Source organism: Rhipicephalus microplus, chromosome 3, assembly GCF_043290135.1.
Source record: "Rhipicephalus microplus isolate Deutch F79 chromosome 3, USDA_Rmic, whole genome shotgun sequence".
Classification (NCBI taxonomy): domain Eukaryota; kingdom Metazoa; phylum Arthropoda; class Arachnida; order Ixodida; family Ixodidae; genus Rhipicephalus; species Rhipicephalus microplus.
In genome coordinates, this window is record NC_134702.1 from 37,299,730 (window position 1) to 37,324,784 (window position 25,055).

The 25,055-nt window shown below is 43.2% G+C and overlaps 1 long non-coding RNA gene across 1 annotated transcript; it reads right to left on the bottom strand.

Annotated features, from left to right (window-relative positions):
* Positions 1-2,511: 2,511 nt before the first annotated feature.
* Positions 2,512-11,161, bottom strand: LOC142803684 (uncharacterized). The gene is made up of 2 exons (XR_012894227.1): positions 10,482-11,161; positions 2,512-8,252 (listed from the first exon to the last, which is right to left on the bottom strand). It is a non-coding gene; the product is annotated as an uncharacterized LOC142803684 (long non-coding RNA).
* Between the last annotated feature and the right edge of the window lie 13,894 nt (positions 11,162-25,055).

Sequence of the window (25,055 nt, forward strand, 5' to 3'; positions counted from 1 at the left end):
TTTGTCTGCCCTTCACGCGTTTCCCTTCTCTTGGAATCTAGTCAGTTACCCTTGATGACCAGTGGTTGTCCTGCCTACGTGCTACGTGCTGACTCATGCCCATTTCTTCTTCTTGATTTCAACTACAATATCCTTAACCCCGGTTTGTTCCCTGACCCACTCCGCTCTCTCCTTGTCTCTTAGGGTTACACCTATCATTTTCCATCGCTCGCTGCGTCGTCCTCAATTTAAGCTAAACCCTCTTCGTAAGCCTCCAGGTTTCTGCTACGTAGGTTGCAGCTGCAAGATGCAGCTGTTATATACGTTACTCTTTGAGGTTAGTGGTAGATTACCATTCGTGATTTGATAATGCTTGCTGAATGTGCTCCACCCCATCCTTATTCTTCTGGTTACTTCACTCTCGTGGTTCGGCTTCACGGTTACTATGTACACCTTCCAAGTAGACGTGTTCCTTTACGACGTCCAGCGTGTTCATCATAATCAACCTAATCCCCATATACAGTGCGCGAAGGCTGCTTCTGCGTATACCGTCGATATTTTATTATCCGTACTCTTTCAGCAGGTGTGATTCTATCTTATGCTATCTTGTTTGCTCATTTCAAAACGACAGCAATTTCTTTCCCGCCCTCGACCGCTGCTTCCCTCCTTTTGGTGCTTATTCAGTCTGCAACTAGATACTACGTCATTGGTTATCTACCGAATATGTGCTGCATATGGTCTATAAATGTTTATCGATTACTTTTGGGACCGATATGATTCGATGCTATAAGGTGCTGGTGGCGTCCCCAAATTTATTGGCCATGGCATTTACAAACGTTGACGCATGCCAAACGTATGCATGCCACATTGTCAATGTTTGTTAATGCATGCATAAGGCACAGAACGAAGCACAGACGGAGCACAAAGGTCATCGTCGTGTGCTATGTGATCTTTGTTTTACCACTCGACACGTAAATTGACAAGCACTCGTCTCTTTCTGTCTTCGCCCCCCCCCCCATCTGTATAATGTTTCGTTATTAACATATGAAGAATATTAGCCCTGAATACCATGCAATTGTAAGGGCATATTGTGCTTGAAGAGTTATCCATTATATATGTACGTGTTCTCACTCTTGTCTAATTAACGTGTGGCTGATAGCTGCCTATTGCGTTATCTCTCTTGTGCTTTCACACGTTGCCTTCTCTTTGCAATATACCAGAACTCAACACGCCAAAATATAACTATTCTCCACATCCGTCTAGTGCCTTACTTGCCGATGTATATTGTACAAAACTGCCGGTATTTGTTTGTTTGGGCCAACCTCTCTACTTTTTCTCGATTTCATTTATGCCTTTTTTATTTCTTGGGTTGTTCACATATCTGAATACTGCGACAAAAAAAAAATCAGTTTCACTGCGAGGGCGAAGTAATGAATGAGATATCAATAAACTTGAATGTAACATGAACGGCAAGCTGCTCAGAACTTGCAGTGCGCTGCTCAAGCACGAAAGACCCATAAAAAGAACGCACACAGGATAAACGCACCTTTCGACGCTGGACACTTGCAGAGCGCTGCTCAAACACATAAGATGCATGAAAAGAACACACACAGGATGAGCACGAAATGACAGCTGTCAATACTGGACACTTGCAGCGCGCTGCTCAAGCACTTAAGACACAGGAAAATAACGTGCGGTTATTTATACAGGACGATCAGAAAGTAACAGTGACAATTTTTACGTTGCGTTTGAGCAGCACGCAGCAAGAGTCAACTAAGCACAACCAACTAGCCCCTGATGTGACTCTTCTAGCTATATGGTAGCTCACTCCTGTCGCAAACGCAGCAAACGATGCCGGTGCAGTGAGTGGTGCACAGTAAATTTTTTTACACCCTTAAGGGTGTAAACTGGCTTGTCGCCAGAGGAACACCCTATGGGTGTTTTCAGATACACCCTACTTAGAAGGGTGTTGAACACCCTAACATTTTGCTGAACACCCTTCGTGTAGGGTGTTCAGCTAACACCCTTTAAGAGGGTGTTGAAAGGGTGTGCGACCTTCGAGTAACGCGTTATTCAAAGGTCGCAGGTTCGGTTCCTGTCCATGGCAAGTTATCTTTTCACCCACATTTCTTCACATTTAAATTACAATTCGGTCTAATAACTTCCCCTATACTTTCCTTGGCAATATTGTCTGTTTGATCTCATTATATATATATATATATATATATATATTAACGAGATCTAACAGACAGTAATGCCAAGGAATGTACAGGGGAAGTTATTAGAACCTATAGAATGTAAATAAGAAGAATAAAGAAAAGTGGATGAAAAAATGTGTGTGTGTGTGTGTGTGTATAAGCAAGCTTACTGAAATGCAATGATATTTCTCAAAGCCTTCTTTGTAAAGCCGACTATAGAAATTTAGACTGCCTTCTATAGTTATACAATTAAATACAAATATTTAGTGTTAAATAGCATAAACATCTGGGGTATATCAATTGGTGGCTCAGTGAGTCGATACAGCAAAGGTGCTTGGTATGCATACGTTTGTGTAGACACACAAACACATTATATTCAAAAAACATTATTACCCGTAACAGTGCACACTTCCCATGCAGGATGCAGACATATACATATTTCAGCAACTTAATTTGCAGTTACACTTGGTATCGCAAAACCATGCGAGTTCAGCCTCACCTAGTTCATTTCAAACTTTCTGATTATACAAAAATAACAGAGCTGCTCTGGCAGACATCGTTTCCACTTATTGATAAATATCTTTTCCCACTTCCTAAAAGCAGACATATCTTGGCGTAAGATAAATGTCAAGTACATGTACCACCACACACGTTTTCTCTCAACTGAAAGGAAACACAGTTATTATGATATTTCATACATACTACAGTTAGAGCATTTTACCGCCAATATTCGAACAGGTAAGGTCAGTGGCCGAAGAAAAATGATTAACAGATCAGCCCGCACCCCATGAAGCTTCACCACATATTAAAATTGCAAGTTTTATTTTTCAGCATCTTTCTAGGTAATAGAGACAGCATCCATTTCTCAAAAACACACTATTCACAACAAAACCAAAACGAGGGCCGACAGGTGGAAATGCCTCAGATAGGCTGACCAAAGTTTCGATAGGAGAACCTATCTTTGTCAAAGGTGCCTAGCCTTCTCATCATTGGCATATTAGTTGCAAGGGGGTTAGTAAAGACGTCATCTCCTGGTGGTGGCATGTGTCCCTGTTGGCAATCGTAGCCTGAAAAACAAAACTACAAAGCAGAGGAGTGCAGTCCTTGCTTCATTTCAAGTTGGGTGGTAGTGATTCAGAATGTTCTCAGAGGGTGGAGAAAAAAAAGAAAAAAAAGGAAACACCCAAAGTAGGAGCGGTGTGCTGCCAATGGGTGGCCGCTACAGACAAGAAAAAAGCAAAGAGGTTAAAAGTTGGAAGCCAGCAGACTGTCCCCGCGTTTGGCCATCACGAAGGGTTGCTGATTGGCCTATGCCGTTCTCGAACATTTATGAATGGGACTTATAAGAAAGAGGTTACAAAAAGGTGCAAGAGAGAAGCAGGCGGCTACTTTTAAATGCCAAGATTTCAAAGGTAAGCGACACCATATGTGTTTGTAAGACCTCGTGTTTATTGGGGAAGGTCATTGGTTAAAATATGCTTTCACTAAGTGTCCCGCTCAACGGAATTGCCTCAAGAATTTGGCGGCATGTTGGCAGAGAAATACGCAAGTTCGGAATGCAAAAGGAATAAGCAACTACGAGAGAAACACAAAAGAAAAGAAAAAATGAAAAAAAAGGCGGATTGGTGATAGGCAACACGCTAGCGTTAACAAACGAGGAAAGGAAAAAGAGACGCAGAGAAATTTGTGGCTTGGCAATGACTTAATGGTGCACGGTAGGAGTGTTTTTTGAAGCGACAAAAGAGGAAAGGAAGCTGTGGTTGAAAGGTTCTGGAAAATAAAAACTTCATAGTTGTGTGTATATAGACACATGTATATCTATAATTAAAGTTTTAAAATTTAGAGTGAATATTATTATTACAATATGTAGGTTAGGAGTGATTCCATGTAATACCAGTTATGTCTATTTGAAGGTTGAACGTTTCTAGTCCCTAAATATGGCCGCAATTATGCAATGGCTTTCAGCGATTCCAAATTACCACGTGCAACATTGATTCCTGATGGGTGTAGGGACATAAATTTGTGTATAAATTATGATTTCATGTATTTATTCTCTCGTGGTGACCGGAAATTATTTTGTAGAACATAAAGCTTTGCTTTTTAGAAAGTGTGGTCCTGTTGGTAGAAGTGACCAGCTACTACTTTCGGTAAATTGAGCTTTGTGTTTGCACGGTGGCCGTTCAGTCTTACGTGAATTGGCGGCCCACTTTCGCCTATATATTGTTTTCTACAGCTGGCACACTCAGAAAAGTATATTAGGTTGTTTAAAAATGCAGGTGAAGCTCTATGTGACCTTGTGAATGTAGTCAGATGCTGTGCTTTTTATGTTGGTAGCCGGCTGTATATATTTGCAGGGTGAGCACCTGGGCCGGCCACAGGGATCAGACGTCCTAGTCTAAGTTTGCGTGAACAAGCATGTCTTTAAGTTAGCGTTGCAAATGCCACGTGCCACGCATTTCTAATTCCCGCAAAACTTAAAGCAAACACTAGGACGTCTGGTCCCTGTGGCCGGCCCAGATGCTCCACCTGTAAAAATATATAGCTGGCTAACAACTTAAAAAGCACAAAATTTGACTACATTCACAAGGTCCCATCGATCTTCATCTGCACTTCAAACAACCTAATATACTGTCTTAAGTGTGCCACCTGCAGACAATATATAGGCAAAACTGGGCAGCCAATTCACGTAAGACTGAACGACCACTGTGCAGACACAAAACACAATTTACCAAAAGCAGTAGCCAGTCACTTCAACCAACAGGGCCACAATTTCGACCAAGCATAGCTTTATGTTCTACGAATTTCTGCTCACCATGAGAGAGGAAATACATGGAATGACATTTGATACAGAAATGTAAGCACCTACACCGATCACGAATCAATGTAGCACGTCGCAATTTGGAATCGCTGAAAGCCATAGCATAATTACGACAGCATTTAGAAAGGAGAAAGGTTCAACCTTCAAATAGACATAACCGGTATTACATGGAATCGCTCCTAGACTACAAGTGTACTATTGATGTTCTCTCGAAATTTTTTAAATTATAAATATAGATATACATGGGTCTATACACACACAACTACGAAGTTTTTATTTGCCAGAACCTTTCAACCACAGCTTTCTTTCTTCTTTTGTCGCTTCAAAAAACACTACTACCGTGCACCCTTAAGTCATTGCCAAGCCACAAATTTCTCTGCGTCTCTTTTTTCCTTTCCTCGTCTGTTAACACTAGCGTGTCATCTACCTCCAACCCGCCTTTTTTAATTTTTTCCTTTCTTTCTGCCTTTCTCTCGTTGATGCTTATTTCCTTTGCATTCTGAATTTCTCTATTTCTCTGCCAACATGCCGCCAAATTCTTGAGGCAATTCTGTTGAGCGGGCCACCTACGGGGATAGTGAAAGCATATTTTAACCAATGACTTTCCCAATTAAACACATTCTCTTCCGAACACATCTGTTGTCGCTTACCTTTGAAATCTTAGCATTTAAAGGTAGCTGCCTGCTTCTCTCTCGCGGCTTTTCGTAACCGCTTTCTTACGAGTCCCATTCATAGATGTTCGAGAACAGCATAGGCCTTTATCGTCGGCAACCCTTTGTGATGGCCAAACGCGGGGACTGTCTGCTGGCTTCAAACTTTAAAGCTCTTCGCTTTTTTTGCCTCTGTAGCGGCAGCACACCGCTCCTACTTTGCGTGTTTCCTCTTTTTTGCTTCCATTTTTTTCTCTACCCTCCGAGAACATTGTGAATTGCTACCAGTCAACTTGAAATGAAGTGAGGACTGCACTTGTTTGCTTTCTAGTTTTTTTTTCTTTTCCGGCGGCAATTGCCAACAAATACACGCACCACCACCAGGAGATGACATCTCTACTAACCCCCTTAAAGCTAACATGCCAAGGATGAGAAGAAACGGCACTTTTCACGAACATAAGTCCTCCTATCGAAACATCAGCCAGCCTATCTGAGGAACTTCCACTGTTCACCCAGACTATCCCACTCTTCACAAGTTTTTTCTGATCCTAAGGCAGTTTTCAAGGCATTCGAAACACTATGGGCTGTTTATATAAGCTCTGCACACACAATTTAGCCATCTGATGTACAATATGCAAAGTATAACAGAGTGACTTGTTGGGCTTTACACTCTTACAGAGTATAAAAGAAGGAAAATTCGTAACTTCATATCTAACTCAGAATACATGCAACAATCATTACCTCTTACAAAAAATTAGGAATGTAATAAGCACCAGCACAGACTTCGCAGAGCTGCTCAGAAATGCATCTTGATAAAATAGTTAAATATTGCAGTAAATTACGAATGCAAAAACACAACACCAGTGCACTAGTAGAGATGCCTGGTTGGCACCAAACTGCTGTACTTAAGATGCATCATGGAAGCAAGACCACAGCCCACAACTAATATACGCTTCAAGTAACCCTTGACTGCTAAACTGAAGGCCACAAAATCAAACCATGGCTGTGGTGGCTGCAATTTCGATTAAGGAGGAAATGCATGACACGTGTCTGCTTAGACGTGGATGGATTTAAAGAACCCCAGGTGGTCAAAATATCTGAAACCCTCTACTCCAGTGTCCCTGATAATTATATCATGGTTTTAACACGTTAACCTCGGTAAATATTATTCTCATTACACTTGACATGAAATAAAGCAAAGCAGATATTACTATGTAGTTGAAAAAATTCACCATTCAACCCTCCGATCCAAGGACTCACGTTACAATATTCTAGTATGCCTTCTATCAGTTATCATTGACAATGTTAAACATGAGTATGTATCACTGTAAAATATCCGACATGGTTTGGTATTGGCAAAGTTAGGTACGATGAAGTATGACAGTGGGAAAACACTTGATTGTACTTATGAATTGAACTTCCCAAAGGCAATGAAATAACTACAGTGACAAAAATATATTAAAATAGAATATTCAGTGAAGGTTACACTGAAGATAAAATCATTAATGTGCTACTTTTTATCACAACACAAAAAGTTTCTAAATGGCCAATTGCACATAAGGCATCAATTAACATGACATGCAAGTCTGGCGAGCAACACACTCAGTAGATCTTGGAAAAAACAAAATATCCAATAAAGAGCTCAGTAAGCAGCCCTGACACATTTTTAAATGCACTGCCTAGTTACATTGAATTTTAGCCTTAGGAACAGAAAAACACCTTGGCAGATTGTGTCCAGGGGGACACAAAGTAATAAAATAATGCTGTCATCTGGCCTATCAACCAAAAATATTGAAATTTTAGTAACGCAAATAAGCAGGTATGTTTGCATTAAAAAGTTGGAGGCAGTCGTGTTTCTACACAGTCCCACTTGGAAAACTTTTTTGATTATGTTTATGCTCCTAGATATCCCGTTTGAAAGTTTAATTTTGCTTTTCATGATTACGCATGCAAGGCAGTGAGGTTTAGCAAAATATCACTCCATAGCGGAATGAGCAGTCGGTTCTTGCTATCGCCAGCGAATAGCAAGAGTAACCATTTTAATGTTTGCCCATGCCTTCCACCGACGGTCAGATTAAATGCATGAAATCAGAGTCTGTGCTAGTGCTCACTGTCCTGCACACATAATAATGCAAGCCGCAACTAAATTTCCAGCAGGATATCTGAGCACAGGCATGCTAGAATTCTTACAAGTGACAATATGTAGAAATGTGACTGGCTCAAATATTTAACACATACATGATCTCCTGCTGTGGTCACTATTAAGTTGATTAATAAAACTTAATGGCACCGCTGACAGTGATAATTATTGTCTCACATTGCATCCTCCTCGATACATAGCTATCAGCAGAGGTGGCTTTACATAGATAACTTACAGCGCTGACTTCTCTTTTAAGGAAAAACAAAAGGGTTAACTTTGAACACCCTGAACCTTTGTGCTCCTTGAATACAGCTACCAGGTGGCTCTCTGCAGCTCGCTTTTCAGAAGAAACAGAAGCCATGCGCCACTGATGTGCACCAGCAGTCAAATTTTTCACGAGCCAGCCTTGGATGATGGGCTAGTCCAGACGTCTTCCACACTCTCTTCCTACGACGAGCATGTATAGACTGCGAGAGAAACAAAAAACAATTTACTGATGTGTCTGTTAGCGAAGCAGAATTTGGAACTCAATTTAGAATGATCTGGAAAGTTTTGTTTTAAAAGAGTAGGATGTACGAAAACCAGACATGCTACAACAAAAACATCCTCAATGTTTTTGGCGAACATAGCTGCAACCTTACGAAAGAATATGCATTTTTCACATAACAGATCTGTCACAAAATATACTTGAATAGCGCTCTGGCATAGTGCGTATACATGCCAATTCAATAATAGGGCAGTGCGTACATGACGGTATGCACTTTGATCAAGTATCCATTGGAGGTAACACATAAAGTTATATTACGAATTTTAGTTTGAACACAACTAATGCAACTCTCTTTCGGCTGCCTACATTTGAACGATTATGCCGATAACGAAGAAAATTGGTTTCACTAAATTACTATTGTCAACTGCTAAATTATGGCTGTTAATTTAATGATTCCAGGTGGCTAAAAAGGCAGTGCCCCTCACTCATCCCTAACATACCCCTCATTACAGGCTGTCTAATAAATAATGGGAAAAAATGTGGAAGTGCTAATACAACGCACCCATCTTGAGCTAAATACCATCCCAATAAAGCATGCAAGCTTCTGCAACGATCTCTAGTAACAAGAATACTGGAAGGCATTGGTCACGATTTAGCAATACACAATAAACGTTTGATGAGACTGATTTCTGAAGTTGTGTAATTGCGTCAATGCCAACAGCTTGGAAACATGCAGTCTATATTCATGATTGTCAGATGAACATACTGTCCAATTTTCCATTTTCACAGCAACACGTGCATGCCTTATGTATGCATACTATGATGTATAACATTATTGCAAGTTTTGAGTGTTAAATGATATATTTGTTTCTCCAAACACCACAGATCCCTTCTATAACTGTAGTGCATGCCTATAGAATTTACTGAAGCTTGTCATTTGATGTGTGAAGACAAAACAACATGCTGACCCTAATTGAAATCATGACGTTTTGGCCCCCACACAAAAGCCCTATTCACAAGTGACAAAGACTGTGCTTTTATTCGAGGCCAATGTGTAGTTTTTCAATGTTTTCATGTGTGTTTCTGACCAGATCGGCAAAAGCTTGTCATCTGTTATTAAATGCCATTGGAGGTGATGGTCTAAACTGTTCTTACTGTTCGTACAAGTAAAATTGCTTAGCGAAGTTTGAACACAAAGTTTTGGCGAGGCACATACAATATTTAATAAACCACCACAAAATAATGAAATCTAAGCATAGCGAAAACAAGCTGAATAAAATAAAATGTGCTCTACCGCATGAACTACTGATCGAATTAGGGCTCGCACAGTTAAGCTACAGTTATTCGGCCCCAATAAGCCATGAAAATTTTGTTCGGAAATACAGTTCAAGTTTAACGAACGGCTCAAAATTCATGGGTTCCGAACGAATCAGACAACCTATGTTGCGAGTGTATAACGTAAGCTCAGATTTGACTAAACGGACTGCATAAACACGTAAGCGTACATACGTGCAAGCCTTGCGAGCCGTATCTAAGACGAGGCAGCATGCTGCACGCGAACTCGAATAACACGGTAGTTCAAAGATGCGTGCCGGCGTGGATGCATACACCGGCATACGTTCGGCTGCCTGCAGCAATTTCTGATAGCAGTTTAAAAAAAGGGCGTACAACATACGAAACTTTTCAAACTGCTTTGGACGTACAACGTATGAAACGTACAACAAATGAACCCGTTGACTCCTGTAGCACACAATATGAACAGGCATGCAAAAAAAAAAAAGCCTCAAGTTAAGAGATCCAAACATACGCGCCCTAGGCGTAATCAACGCTTACAGCTAACAAACGCCGTCTTCGCCCAACAATTATTTAACCAAAATATTGGTCCATCGCGAGCAGGGCTCCCTGCCAACACCACTGCCGACAGAGGCGAGCGCCGTCACAACTCGCACAAATCCGCCGCCGAATTCCCACTGCGCAGGCACGCGCCATGTGCTTCACACACCGAAGCATGCTTGAATCGAAAGTAAAAGCTCGCCCACGCTTCACTTCCTACAAAAACGCCTTCATCCTGATGAAATGACACACACAAACAGGTTCGCTACGTTAAAAAACTTCACTTATCGCCCACATGTAACGAAAAACGTAGCATGGCGTCGTTATCACGCTCTCGGTGTTGACAAAGCGCCGACAGCAGGAATGTGGTACGTACCTGGCGAGTGTTCCAAAATGCGACGCCACACGTCCTCGCTTGAGTAGAGTTCATCTTCGTAATAGGCAGCACCGGCAGAACACAAAACACGAACGCAGCGCGCAAGCACACCTCAAAAAACGAGAAAAAACGATGCAGAACCGACAAGCTGCAGCGCCCGACCAGCGAGCACGCCAAAACAAGTTCGGGGTTACAGCTCCGCAGACGTACAAAGGCGCAATAAAATGCTTAAGTAATGCGGTAAAGTATAAAGAGTAAACGGAAATATATATAACATAAAAACAAAGCAGGAAAAATAATTTTATTTTCACAAAAAAACTAAATAAGAAATTAACACGTGACTTTAGCGCGCGAAGTTTGAAACGCTTGCAGGTACAATGCATTTTTAACAAATGAAGAACAGCGGTAATAATCACCTAAAACACTCATGTTCTTGACTTCGAAATGTACTATGGTTGACGCACACATTTACACACAAAATTGTATTGCAATGATTGATGGTGCCTATGCATACGCGTGCCCACCACGGGGGAAGGGGGGCGGGGGCAACCCTTGGTCACTTAGGGGGCAATGTAAATCCCTATAGGTACATAGAGAAATATAGAGGGGGCACTGTAACTCGACGTAAGTTTTTTAACTCGACGGGGGTTGCAGCGCCCCCTGCTGATCACCTCATACACCCCCCCCCCCCCCCCGAGGGGATGTCAAAGAGAATAGATAGCAAATACAAATTTTACGGCGTGAGTCGCAGGTCCCACAATATATATATATATATATATATATATATATATATATATATATATATATATATATATATATATATATATATATATATATATATATATATATATATGTGTGTGTGTGTGTAGGGGGGGGGCGAGAGGCGTGTCTCTTCCTCCTCTCGTACCCTTCTCCCCTTCGCTTCGCAAAGGCGCTGCGTGCACTGACCGTGCCATTCTCTGACCTTTATTTCTTCACCTAAAAAACCACTTCCCGTGCTCCCGCATGGTTGCAGAAGTATAGTGCATTGTTTTCTTTTTGGACCAAGCACGTCTCGTCTTCGATAATCTTGTGAAAACAACTTGCACTCAAACGGCTTTTGACCGAGCAAGGGTTTTTTGTAATAAATTCAAGCTTTTTTTTCTCAATTGCTTCTACACATGAATATGTGCTGTCCGTAGATCGTGACAGTAGCCCATTCATTTATTCACATATAATGTGGACGATATAAAGCGGCAAAGCATGTCGAATCATACAGTGCGAGAAGAAGTTAGTCTCTTTTACATTTTCTCAATTATTCTTAGTGTTCTGTAAAATTGGTTAATGCCTCAATCATTTCCTTGATTTTTTTCATCCCTGCGACATTGTTATCTTAAGAAAGGCATGCATTCCTTGCGCTATGCGTGGTATTTGATTTGCAAGCATGGATGCAGCTCGATTCTTGCACGTGCACTTCCGCGCCGGTGGTCTGGTGCTTATGGTGCTGAACTGTTGACCCGCAAGTCGCAGGATTGAATCCCGGCAGTTCACGGCGGCCACATTTTTAATGGACGAGAAAGAGTGCGAGACCTGTGTAGTTAGACTTAGGTGCACCTTAAGTAACCCCAGGTGGTTTAAATTTTCGGAGCCCTTCGGTACAGCGTCTCTAATGATTATATGGCAACTTTGGGACGTTAAACGGAACAATTTTTATTCCAACAATTATAGGTGTACACCCTTCTGTTCTTCAACACCCTCACGAACGGCATAATAACACCCTTTTTCCCGTTACACCCTTCTCCGAGGGTGTACCAGCAAAGAAAAGGGTGTTAAATTCATTCAAAGAGGGTGTAATTCTTGAAAACACCCTTTTTACACCCATAAGGGTGTAAAAAATTTTACTGTGTGTGGCCTTCGGACGGCCTGCAGCTTCAACGCGAACGTTGCAGTAAAGTAGGGTATGTATTTGGGCTGGTTGGCCCATGATTGTACGTCTTGTAAAAGCACAAGACGTAAAAACCTCCTCCGAGCGAGATGAGCGCGCGAGCACGGATGACCACGTCCTCCAGGGCAAAGTAAAGGTCGGATGCGCGCGTCTCTCCTACTCCTGCGGAGCGCGAGCGGAGCGACGAGCTTTGCATAGAGGACTTTAGCTTTGCCGCGCCCGTCGCACCGTCTCTCGGGAGGTAGTGAACACGCTGAAGCACCTCCGAGTCCAGCGTACCACCAGAAGTAAATGATCTGTAGCAAGCAATAGCTCGCTTAGTGGGCTGTAGACCAGTAGTCACGCATACATACATACATATATATATATATATATATATATATATATATATATATATATATATATATATATATATATATATATATATATATATATATATATATATATATATATATATATATATATATATATATATATATATATATATATATATATATATATATATATATATATATATATATATATATATATGGGAAAGACGTGTATACCTAAGGGCTCGTTTTTCCGTGTTTTGACACAATAATAATGAGATCTAACGGACAATAATGCCAAGGAATGTATAGGGGAGGTTATTAGAACCAACGTAATGCAAATAAGAAGAAAGAAAAGTGGGTGAAAAGATAACTTGCCGTTAACTAGGGTCTCGTACTGGCAGACTTGGTGTCGTTAAGTTGTATACGAGGGACTATTGGTCAGCTACCAGCTCGTAAGAAGTTCACGTGCTGCGTGATACCATGCAGTCTCATAAAAGAGTGTGCCACACTCACTGCCATGGCTACAGGTGGCGCTGACTGACACATCCACGTTTAAATTCACATATAAATCCAATAAAGTGGCTGGGGAATAGCCCTCGTGATAGCTCAGTGGTAGAGCATCGAACGCGTTATTCGAAGGTCGTAGGTTTGATTCCTCCTCACGGCAAGTTATTTTTTCACTTGCTTTTTTTTCTTCTTACTTACATTACATCGGTTCTCATCGCTTCCCGTATACATTCCTTGGTATTGTCTGTTAGATCTCATTTAAATGTATATATATATATATATATATATATATATATATATATATATATATATATATATATATATACATTTAAATGATATATATATATATATATATATATATATATATATATATATATATATATATATATATATATATATATATATATATATATATATATATATATATATATATATAAAACGAGTCCTTAGGTATACACTTCTTTCCTTATTCATTAACGAGGGTCTCGTACTGGCAGACTTAGTGCCTTTAGGTTGTATACGAGGGACTATTAGTCAGCTGCCCACTCGTAACAAGTTCACGTGCTACGTGACGCCAAACGGGCTCAAAAGAGTGTGCCACACTCGCCGCCATGGCTACTGCAGGTGGCGCTTGCTGACACTCCCACGTTTAATTCGCATATAAAAACCCTATAAAGTGGCGGGGGGTATAGCTGTCGTGGTAGCTCAGTGGTAGAGCATCGAACGCGTCATTCGAAGGTCGCAGGTTCGGATCCTACCCACGGCAAGTTATCTTTTCACCCACTTTTCTTCATATTTACATTACAAATTGGTCTAATATCTTCCCCTATGCTTTCCTTGGCATTATTGTCTGTTAGATCTCATTAATTTTGTGTAAAAACACGGAAAAAAGAGCCCTTAGGTATACACTTCTTTCCTTATATATATATATATATATATATATATATATATATATATATATATATAGAGAGAGAGAGAGAGAGAGAGAGAGAGAGAGCATCGGACGCGTTATTCGAAGGTCGTAGGTTCGATTCCTGCTCACAGCTGGTAATTTTTTCATCCACTTTTCTTTCTTCTTTCTTCTTATTTAGATTTCATTGGTTCTAATAACTTCCCCTGTACATTCCTTGGCATTACTGTCTGTTATATCTCATATATATATATATATATATATATATATATATATATATATATATGCGGGATTCCTGATGTTCAGATAATCAAACTGCGGCTGCATTCCTCTCGTTCTTTCTTTCTTCACACCCTTCTCCCATGAGCTATAGGCGGGAACAGGGCTGCTCACCCCCGCACCACTGGCAACAACAGCACCGTGAGCTGTGGTACAACTGCAGGACGCTCCATGGCTCGAGTCCTCTTCCACGGCCGTTGGAGGGAATCATCCAGTGGCCGTGTCTCTTTTCTCACGGACTGCGCCAGTTAACTCGAGACGGCGGCGGTCGTACAGCTCCGGCGCCACGTAGATTGGCCGGTAAGGATGCCAAGGCAAACACGTTGACTGCGTCCCCTATTTCCACAGCTTTCGTCCCGATCTGTCCCTCGCGCCGGAAGTGAGGGGAAGATCCAGATATAACAAAAAAAAAAGATGCAGAATCGGAAGGAGATAGAAGGGAGGGTTAAAAAGGAGGGAAGTGAACGAAAGAAGACGACGAGAAAGAAAGAAAGCACTATGCCAGCTGGGCGTGCCTGTAGCGACCCCTGCCGGTGCCCTGTCCAGATGAAGCGACACGGGCCGGCCATTAATCCCGGCACTATCGAATTTCGCGGATTCCCGGGGAGCTAATCTGATCGGCCCGCCGGCCCAAGCCAGCAGCGGCCGGGCAGCAATCCCCTCTGGCGCACAGATCTCCCGCCTTCGGGGATGGCGTCGTCGGAGTCCAAGACACGAGCTGTAATATAGCTACAGCCAGTGCAGCCACTGTGACTTGGCTCGCTTCGTCTTCTTACGGATCCAAGCGACGCGCCTGCCGTATACGTCAGCATGCCTGCGAACTCCGTCCCTTTAATTGTGTGCAGTGGTAAACAGCTTGGCGTACGAGTGGATAGAACAGTGATACCGATGATCTGTTGCTCTGAACATAGCCCTTCGTATATGTGACCTTCCTCGTGACGGTGAAGTATTTTGAAAGGAAGGCTGAACGGCGTTGAAATGACAGAAATATAGAATAGCACTGACATGGCGACACAGAAAAGTACACACATTTACGTACGCATGCATTGAAGTTATATTCTGGACCAGACGCGCTGTGCCAATGACATTTAATACAATGCAGGAAGAAGAAATTTTCGATCCTCCAAAACAAGAGGTTTGCACAAGACACGAGCAGTGGTGCTGTAAGGGGGTGTATACGCACACAGCACGTAGCGTATCCAGAGAGTGAAGAGTGGTGAGAGGTTGTTGGAATGCTCGAGTTACCTCAGTCTCCGAAATTTTTATTTTGTGTGTGTATGCAGGTGCGCAAACGTAACACACCCGCACGACTATATATTGTATAATAGAGGCCCCCCCACCCCACCCCCAAATAAAAACCTCCGAGTTCGTCCCTGGTGCAGTGGTACAGTGCACTGTACTTGAAAGTGTACTCCAAAGATCATGTCCAACAGGGTCGTCACCAGACATGTAAGGCTACGGCCTTGTAGTGGCACAGTGTTAACATTAAAAGAGACACGTGTACATTCGCACATGCCTCTCTCTTATGGTTCAAACGGAGGGACACGTCAAAGTTGCGAGCATAAAAATGCTTCTTTACTTTTGATGTTCCTCTGTTTCAAGCTTATGTACCTTCCCAACCAGACACAAATGTTCTCCTTTACATTATTCCCTCTGCGTCACTGTGCAAAACTACGAAACAGGTTGCAGAAACGTGCTTGCTATTGCACGGAACTATGCAGGGCTGTGGGGAAGAGAGTTCTTGCTCGTGTACATACACGTTTGTCGCAGGAGATTGTTATGTGCACACGCTTATATATATATAGGAGAGGGAAGGGCCAGAGCACGGGACGCGGCAAAAGTAAACTGCGACATGTGTGCACGATGAGCTTCCCCGTGTGCGAGGGGTCGTTTGTTAGGCCCCGCGAGGAGGACTGGGCACACGGCTACAGATTCGCCAACGAAGCCGCGTGCGTCGATGGGCTTGTCCGCTGTCGTCTGCGGCAACAGACGATGTTTGCTCGTTCGTCTGTACATGTACACACATAACTTGGCGTCTTACTTACGGTTTTTCTTTCTTCTTCTTACTAAGTGGGGAGAGAATGACAAGACAGGAGGTAATGGCTGCTCTAATGCACAGTCAATGGTCATTCAACATATCGAAGGAAAGCTTATAAGAACGATAGTTATAGTGCTAGAACAAAACGACGACACAGAGACAAGAAGGACACCAAAGACACGAGCGCTTCTTGTGTCCTTCTTGTCTCTGTGTCGTCGTTTTGTTCTAGCGCTATAACTATCGTCATGCCATACCAACTAGCCCAAGCTGCCACACTTCTAACTTATAAGAACGTAGCGTTTCCTCGCATTAACGTGCAAACGGTGCTGTCTTGTCATACGTTTATAATAAACGCCGCATTGTCCCGTGCATGACATAGTGCGTGACATGTCAAGGATAAATCATTCTAATGATCATCTCAATAGTATAGGAAGCATGTCTTGCTACTTTAACCCTTTCGGCGTGGCGTCGTGAGACACCACACGAGATTTTTGTTAGAACCTCGAAAACATAATCAAACCCGCTAATTCTTCTAGAAGTATTTCTTCAACTATCACCACTGCTGTCGACACCACCGTTGATTCATCTTTACGGAGCATCGAGCCGTACAGATCAAGAATCTGGACTGAGGTTGTTGATGACGATGACGCGGGCAAGCAGAGGCGTGTTGACTTCGACATCGTAACAAAAGGAATAGTTTACTAAGACACGATAAAACACCATCCACACAGGCTATACTCAAACGCCACACAGGTTACAGAACGCCACACAGGCCAAACACTGCACGAGAGTCTCTCTGTCACGTCACCGTCCTCTTTCACTTGCTCACAAAAGGGCACGTGTATTTCTAACAGGCGGGAAGGCGGCACTTTCAGATCGAAGTTCTAAAGTTGTTTCAAGAACTTCAACACTTTCAAATACTTCGTTCGTTCAGATTGTTGTGCAGTCTAGGGCATCGCAACAATATATTTGCCATTTTAGTCATTTCAAAAGTAGAGGGCCATTATGATCTAATTCGATGTCATGGTTGTGAATCCATAAATACTCACACTACTGACAAAAATATTTGTTTGTGGTCTTCTGAAACCATAGCTATTAGTAAAAAAACGTACAAATAATGTGTGTGACAAAAATAAAAAAATCCATGGTTGAAAGGGCCAAGTATTTCTATCAGTTGGTTATTCCCCGTATATATATTGAGGACTGGTACCACGCTACCTCGAGTGTCACAACCATCACTGACAGCAAGCGTTTCTGCGAAGGGTTAGCTAATATTATATAACCAGGAGAGGGGTTTTTTATCTGTACTCACTGCACCTGTTTGTTTATTTTCTTTTTGCGCATGAATCAACTAGACTTATGCCATCTGGTGAAATATTGTTTTACGTCAATTCAACGCATTCTTTTGTTGTGATTACATTATTTGTTGGGATTGTGACCACTGCCATCTTCAATGCACTTTGGGCGAGAGGATGTTCAGAAAAATTATTTAACTACTTAGAGTACTTCGCACTCTATTATGGGAAATCATTAGGCTGTCCCAGATGACGAGGATGATCGAGTGCATAACCAAAATAAAATAAAATAAAATTACAAAAATAAAATTAAGAAAAAGAAAGAAGGTCAGGCAAGATCTCCTGTTGCTTGATACCTTAGCCGCTTACGGGTTACAGCGAAAAACTTTGGTGCTCGTTGTCACAGTTATTCAAACTTGCCAGTGAAAAGGTCTCAAGCATTGCAATGTATTTCAGAAGTCTAGACTGTTTGGTTTTAGTTAGCTTGGGAACTGTTTTTTTTTTATGTATCATATAACGAAACTGGTTGTAGGACAAATAGATCTGTTTGAGAATAGCCAATAGAGATGACTCGAAAGTTTTTTTTTTAATTCACGCATTTTGTATCTATTTAAAAGGGACACTAATTTCCGAACACGAATTCACTCCGTCATACAGATCTCCTTATAAGAGGTGGCTCTGAGCAGGTGTTAAGCTCAGAGAATGCTGAAAAGGTATTTCATTTTGATAATAAAGCCGTGCTGTGCGATTAGTGAACTCTCACCTCGAATCGAATGCGATTCGAATAGCGCCGAATAGTGGCCAAAAATTGAATATCAAATTGAGCAGTGATTGCCCATATACTTCATTGAAGATTGAAACAAAACATCCACGCATCCACACGAAGTGACTCATGGCGAGTGGACGAAGCACTGGAGGTCGTTCTTACCGTGTACATAACCCGCGACATTGGCCCGTCGTGCATGTAAATGAGTGGCAATGCGTGTGTATACAATAATGTGGGTTTAGCCGTTGAGCCGCTGCTTCCAGCGCATTCAACTCCGAGGTATACAGTGGCAGGTTGTTGTCGGCGTTAAACCGTTTTGCCGTTGCTTCCAGAGCCCTCGCCTCCGGAATATAGCTTGCTCTCTGCGTCGGCGTGAAGCCGCTGCAAGCCGCACTCTCGTCTTGAGAGTAGCAGCGGCTTGTTGTCGGCGTCGCCGCTGCTCCAGCAGTTCTCACCTCCCGGGTAGCTTGCCTGCGTTGGCGTTGCCTTTTGCGAGCCTGATTGATTGATTGATTGATTGATTGATTGATTGATTGATTGGTTGATTGATTGATTGATTGATTGATTGATTGATTGATTTTCTCTTCATCCTGGCGAGTGAAAGGGCATTCTTGTTCTTGTTCAATTATTGTCCGTGGCGCATCCTCCCAATGAGGGACTAGCCCAAAATTGAGTGGTTTTATAAAATATTGTGCAGTTTTAGAACAATGGAGATTATATAATAGAAAGATTACCGATGACCTAGAAAATTGTGGTGCTTGATTGAATGCATATAAATATTTAAATAGAGACAGGAATTTTTTCTTAAAATAGAGCAGCACTCTGACTTTTACACGTTAGTATAGTATTACACAATAATTAGTCGGCCTATTAGTTTTGTTAATATAGTCCCAGACGGCCGCGCATACTATCGCACTAAAGAACCCAGAAATGGAAGCTCCAAAAGACAAAATGACAGGCACTGATAAATCCATACCAATACCACGTAAAGGTATTTCTAAAAGGGCTTTTCGTATTGTGTTAAACCGCGTGCGAGTAAAAAAGAATTGATTCATTGTTTCCAGTTCACCACGGAACGCGCAGTGCGAAGGTGCCTGAGCAGACTTGTGTTTGCAGAAATTTAGATCACGTTTGTTTTGACCGAGTTTTCTGCCATGACAGAAACTAGAATGTGTGGAATTTCATTTGTTTTGTTTGAACCTTACAGAATGTGGCAAATACACACATTGGGGGATTGGCCAGGATTTAGTACATTTAAATTCCGTGGAAAAAGATAACACTGAATAATATGTCAAATAAATTCTGTTTTCACTAAGAGATTATGCTAGTAGACCAGGCTGACGAATCAACCTGCTCATAGCAATCTCGGGTATGTTGGATTCTAACGTGTTTTCCTTAATATATGTATATTGCTTATGTTATGTTGTAGTAAAGAATTCTACCATGGAGTACATTTAGAAGCTTGAATATAACCGCGAACCGCATCAAAAACATCCCTTTGGCAATGTCCCAAACCTGAGGCACCAAAGCTTAGTGTAATTTCTGCAATTAGGTGTTAGCTATATCTTTACAAGCGGGGTAACAAACAGTCCTCTTCTAATATATTGCCACAAGTTTTTCATCATCCTCTGACGACGCTCCCTGCTTCCTGCATTTGAAAATGCCGCCAAACAAATGACAAGCAAAGCGCGCAATGCATTGGCGGTCTGCGCGTGCCACCACACCAATTGCTGAAAGAAGACTAACCGCTCGTGGTGTTACCGGTTCACGGCTGCGTAAGAAAAGAAGAGGTCGAAGAGGTTCGTGTGGCCAGCGAGGAACATTTTGTGTGTAAGGTTGTCTTATAAGTTCTCCGGCACAAGTTCGCCCTGAATAAATAGTATTTTCCAAGAGTCGTTCTTGGTAACAAATTTGTGTATTGGCAACATGTCAAAAAATTATGTTCAGTGTTTTCTATATTCCCGCAGAATTCGCAGAGGGGCGATATTGTCAGACCACCTTTTTGTAAACAAAAGTTCAGAGTGGGCACACGGCATGGAAATCTGGTGATAGTTTTTTTGTGCCTTACAGAACATGGTGTATATGGGGGGGGGGGGGGGGGGATTTGCCAAATGTGTGATTTGAAACGCACTTCTTCATCGTCATCAAGATCATCAGGTGTTGTCTGCATCGTCGCTGCCTCTCCCGGGCGAGGGCGCGTTCGCGTTCATTTTCATACACGGCAGGTTGAGATTGTGTGGTCAGGAACACGCCTATTCTTCATCGTCACCATGAGCGTGGACAACGCCCAACAACGGACAAGCTCATCAGCGTCATCGTCGTGACGTCATTGGGTACCTTTCATCGTCATCGGCGTCATCGTATGCGCCTCCGTACGTACGCACAATAGACAAATCTAGAAATGAGACCGCTTTGCCCATACTAGAAGAAATGAGATCTGATTACGTACTTGAGCACACATAACGCATGACGGCCTCTGAAAGACCTACGGGTTATCATGCGGAAGCTGTGGGCATATGGAGAAATTCTTATAGGGTCCAATGGAGGGGGGGGGGGGGGCATCAATTAAATGTGAAGTGATGGCCATGGGAGAAGGTGTGGTCGAATGTCATTTTTGGCTCTGTATCTCTGTATGCCACGGCGGAAAAAAAACGTACGGAAAAACGAGGGGAAATGAAAAAAAAAAACGGGGGGTGGGGGGTGGAGCGTGCACAGGTCTGGTGTGCCACCCCCTCGCAACGCCACTCCGCAGAAACACCACTTTTTCCATGATATCTGCCTTCAGGCTCTCTTGCCGGGCTGTTATAGGGTGTTTCTTGCAGTTGGAAACGTGTGCTCACTGGCCACTTCAGTAGCATGGTGTGGGAACAAAGCAATATGGACGATGCCTGGATACGTCAACAGTTCGACAGCCTCCCACATCGTCCCCTGGTTTTGCTTGATAGAGCCATGACATGCGAAAACGACATGCTATTTAATATAAACATGCGCTCGTTTTTGAACCAGGAGATCGGTGAAGGTTTCAATCAGGGGCCTACTGGAAGGACGTTAGTTTTAGCACGTCAGCCAAAAGATGTTGTGCCATTGACATTTGTCACATTGGCGTACTACTGAATTATTAGAAACTTCATCTACCAGTTACAAGAAAATTGGATCGAATCATATGATTAGGTATTATTAGATGCGAATGCGAAACTTGAATATTCACACAGCTCTATTAAAGCCAATTTTCTCATAGCGCACCCACGGGGTCACGTCGACACTGTAGCATGACGACGTGCTTCGGTGTATATTTTGGTATCACCGCGCACCAGTATATAAGTCTCTAAGACGTCAGGCACCAAAGCATACAAAATGGCCACTTGCACGACATCAAAAATATGCAAAATGGGCCCCGTTGTTTTGTCAACGGAGCCACGTGACCGCCCATGAGTGGTCGTGTAAACGTCACGACATCTTGCACGAGCGCGTAACGAGAAGCCCATGCTATGTCGTGACGTCAGAGTACAGCACAAAATTAAACTTTTAAGAACATCCCGTAATTCATTTTTCAAGGTGCACTCGTGTTTCTTTTTTTTACCAGTGCGTTTCCTGGGTTCTTGAGCGCTTGATCATTCATTTGACGCCACAAAACTATAACTGAAAATTCTCGTGTCAGTATCCTTCCTTAACAAACACACAATAGTTACCTGCCAAGATCTTGTACTTCTATGAGGAGGAGGGTGCGGGTTCGGTTCCCAGCCATTGCAGTCGCATTTCGATGAGGGCGGTATTCAAGAACACTTGTGTGTACTATATTGACGAGAACGTTGAAAGACCGACGTTTGAAGATTATGAGCCATGCGACGTGGTTCATAAGCGTATAGCCGGTTTGTCTCGTCACGTGACAGTTCTTATGTATGTAAGTCGGGTTGTACTCTGCAACGAAGCTGGTAATTCTCACTTTAAGAAACTTCACTCAATGTCACATTTTGGCAACGCATTCCAGACGTATAGTTTCTTATACCGACTTCCTTCTTGGTGTCTTTTTGTCACGCCCAATGTATATTTTAATGTGGATTGTTTTTTTGTTTGTCTACTTGATTTCATTTCTCAGTTATTCAGTCTTCTATACCGCACCATTCTTTTTTTTTCATAGTCACGTTCTTGTAATTATCGGCCGTTTTTATTTTACTTTGTTTTGTTCGGGTATGCCCGGATTCCACTATAGACCAACCCCACTCGTGTTCTTGAGTGCCGTCGCTACCGGCAAGCCGCTACTGCTGATTCAATCAATTTGGCCACGTCAACGTTGCCTCTGTCGCCGAGACTCAGTGGAGCGAACAATGCAGCGTTTGGAACGCGACCGCCTACTCAGTTGCTGTCCCTCTCGTCTCGTACGTATACGGTGTTTCATGTTACTTGCCTCGGCTTTTCCTGTGCTGCCTTGTAACCTTGTTCCCATTTTTACGTGCACATCCATGTGTTTATGGAAAGTGATTAACGATCTAGAGTACTCAGTACTCTACTGTGAGAGAGCTGAAAGCCGTGCCTTCGGCCCCACACTTGATGAGACCGTGCCTCACATGTAAATCCATACTAGATGGTGAGCCTGAATTATAAATCCCTTTTGCTGCGTGTTTCGAAACATTCTGATACATCCTACAACACCGCGAACTCACAAACCCTGGTCTGTTTTTTTTTTTTTTTTTTTTTTAGGGGCAAAGCTCCTTAGGGTGTAGTATGTAGGTCTGTCCAATTTCTATTGGTGTAGGTAGCCATCAGAGGCCCATACCCGTTCTAAAGAGAGTATGCGCCACAGGGGAGGCGAGATTGCCTAGCTTGCAGGTAAACACAAAAATTTCAGAATGGTCAAGTAGCGCAACTAAACAAAACCTCTGTAGCAGCTCAAGCATCGTTCAAAATGTCTACGCACACATAGCTTTTATATACATTTTAGGGGCGAAGCTCCTTGGGGTTGTTGTGATCGGCCTGCCTGACATGGCGCCGCTTAGACGTAAGACGGTTGCTGGACAGTGCTCCCAGAGGTGAACCAAAAGCGACAACGACACGCTAACCGTACTTGGAATTTTGCGAGGCCGACGTCTCCCCTCGTAGAATTCTTTGAACTTACCTGCCCGACCTACAGCCTATGAAGAGCTGTTTACAGTCAAAGCGGCTTAAAAAAGCTGGTTATGTGTGTACGTCTTCGCTCTTCGAAGGGCCGCGGACAATTGGCCAAGCGACTGAGGTCTATGTTCGAGTGCGTTCTCAAGTTCTCTGTGCTGCCGCCATGCCACCGTTTCTACTAACCACTGCTAGCCTGGCGGCGTTGACTCCTCTTTGCATTGATTACGGACTTGATTTCTACATAGAACCCAACATACTCACGCTGTGGTGGTGGTGGTGGAAGTGGTTGTAAGGAAGAAGAAAAAGGCACCTAATTTCTGTCTGCCTTCAGGCGACACGGCGCAGTGCCTTATAGGGGTGGGGGGAAGTAGGGATTAAAGAATAGAAGGAAAATAGATGAAGAAATAGACAGGCAAGCGACGGAAAAAAAGAAGGAGATAGGTAAGTGGGGATCGGGTCGAAGCAGTCCAAGGGCGGGGCGCCCCAATGCGAGAGCTGCACGGCGTCAGGAGACAGCGGAGGGCGAACCAGTCGGCGGGAGCTACGCTGGCGTCGGAGATCGCGAGAGCACAACCGTCCAGCTTGAAATCCTGCGAGCGAATTACGCTGTGCTGTGTCGTGCGCCTGGTGCAGTGTTTGTGCAGTGTTTTCTCCCTCACCATGGTACGAACTGGGCGTGCCTCTCCCCTTTTTCCCTGGGTTGGGAAGGGGGTAGTGTTTCACCCTCACCTTTCGAGGGTAGAGGTGAAGAGGACAATTTGATTGGACCATCCTGGGTTTCATTGTTTTCCATGCAAGGGATCCTGGGAAGACATGGACTTTAAAAACACGAGCGCAGAGACGCTCGAGGGATGCTACCAAAAACATTGTAGTATCACGCTACCTTGGACTTGTATATAATGTAAATAAACGCTCCTGTTAACCGCACTGGCTCTCCCCTCGACATCTCACCGGGACGTTGGCTGGCTCTGGTCTTATGGGCAGACCCCCGACTACATCAGGTTGTGGGTCTGTTCATCCTCACTTGGTGTATGTAGTCACCAGTGGCACATACCCGTTCTAGAGCGGGTGTGTGCCACGGTGGAAGCGAGATGGGAGATGGCGTTACTTGGAGTGTTCACTAGATGGACGCACAGGTGGTAGCATGGACGGATGGACAGAGTGACAGCAGATGGACGGACGCGCGGAGCGGATACGTGACAGGAGATGCGAGATGCGGTACTTGGTGTGTTCACTAGATTGACGCACGGACTGACAAACAGGCAGACTAGAAGGTGGATGGACGCGCTGACGGACAGACGGATGAACGGACTCACGGATGGACGCATGGGCAGACAGACGGACGCATGGATGGACGCACGGATGGTCACGCAGACGGATGGAAGCATGGAGTGGCTGACGGACGCTTCGCCCCGCTCATCATCATTCACTC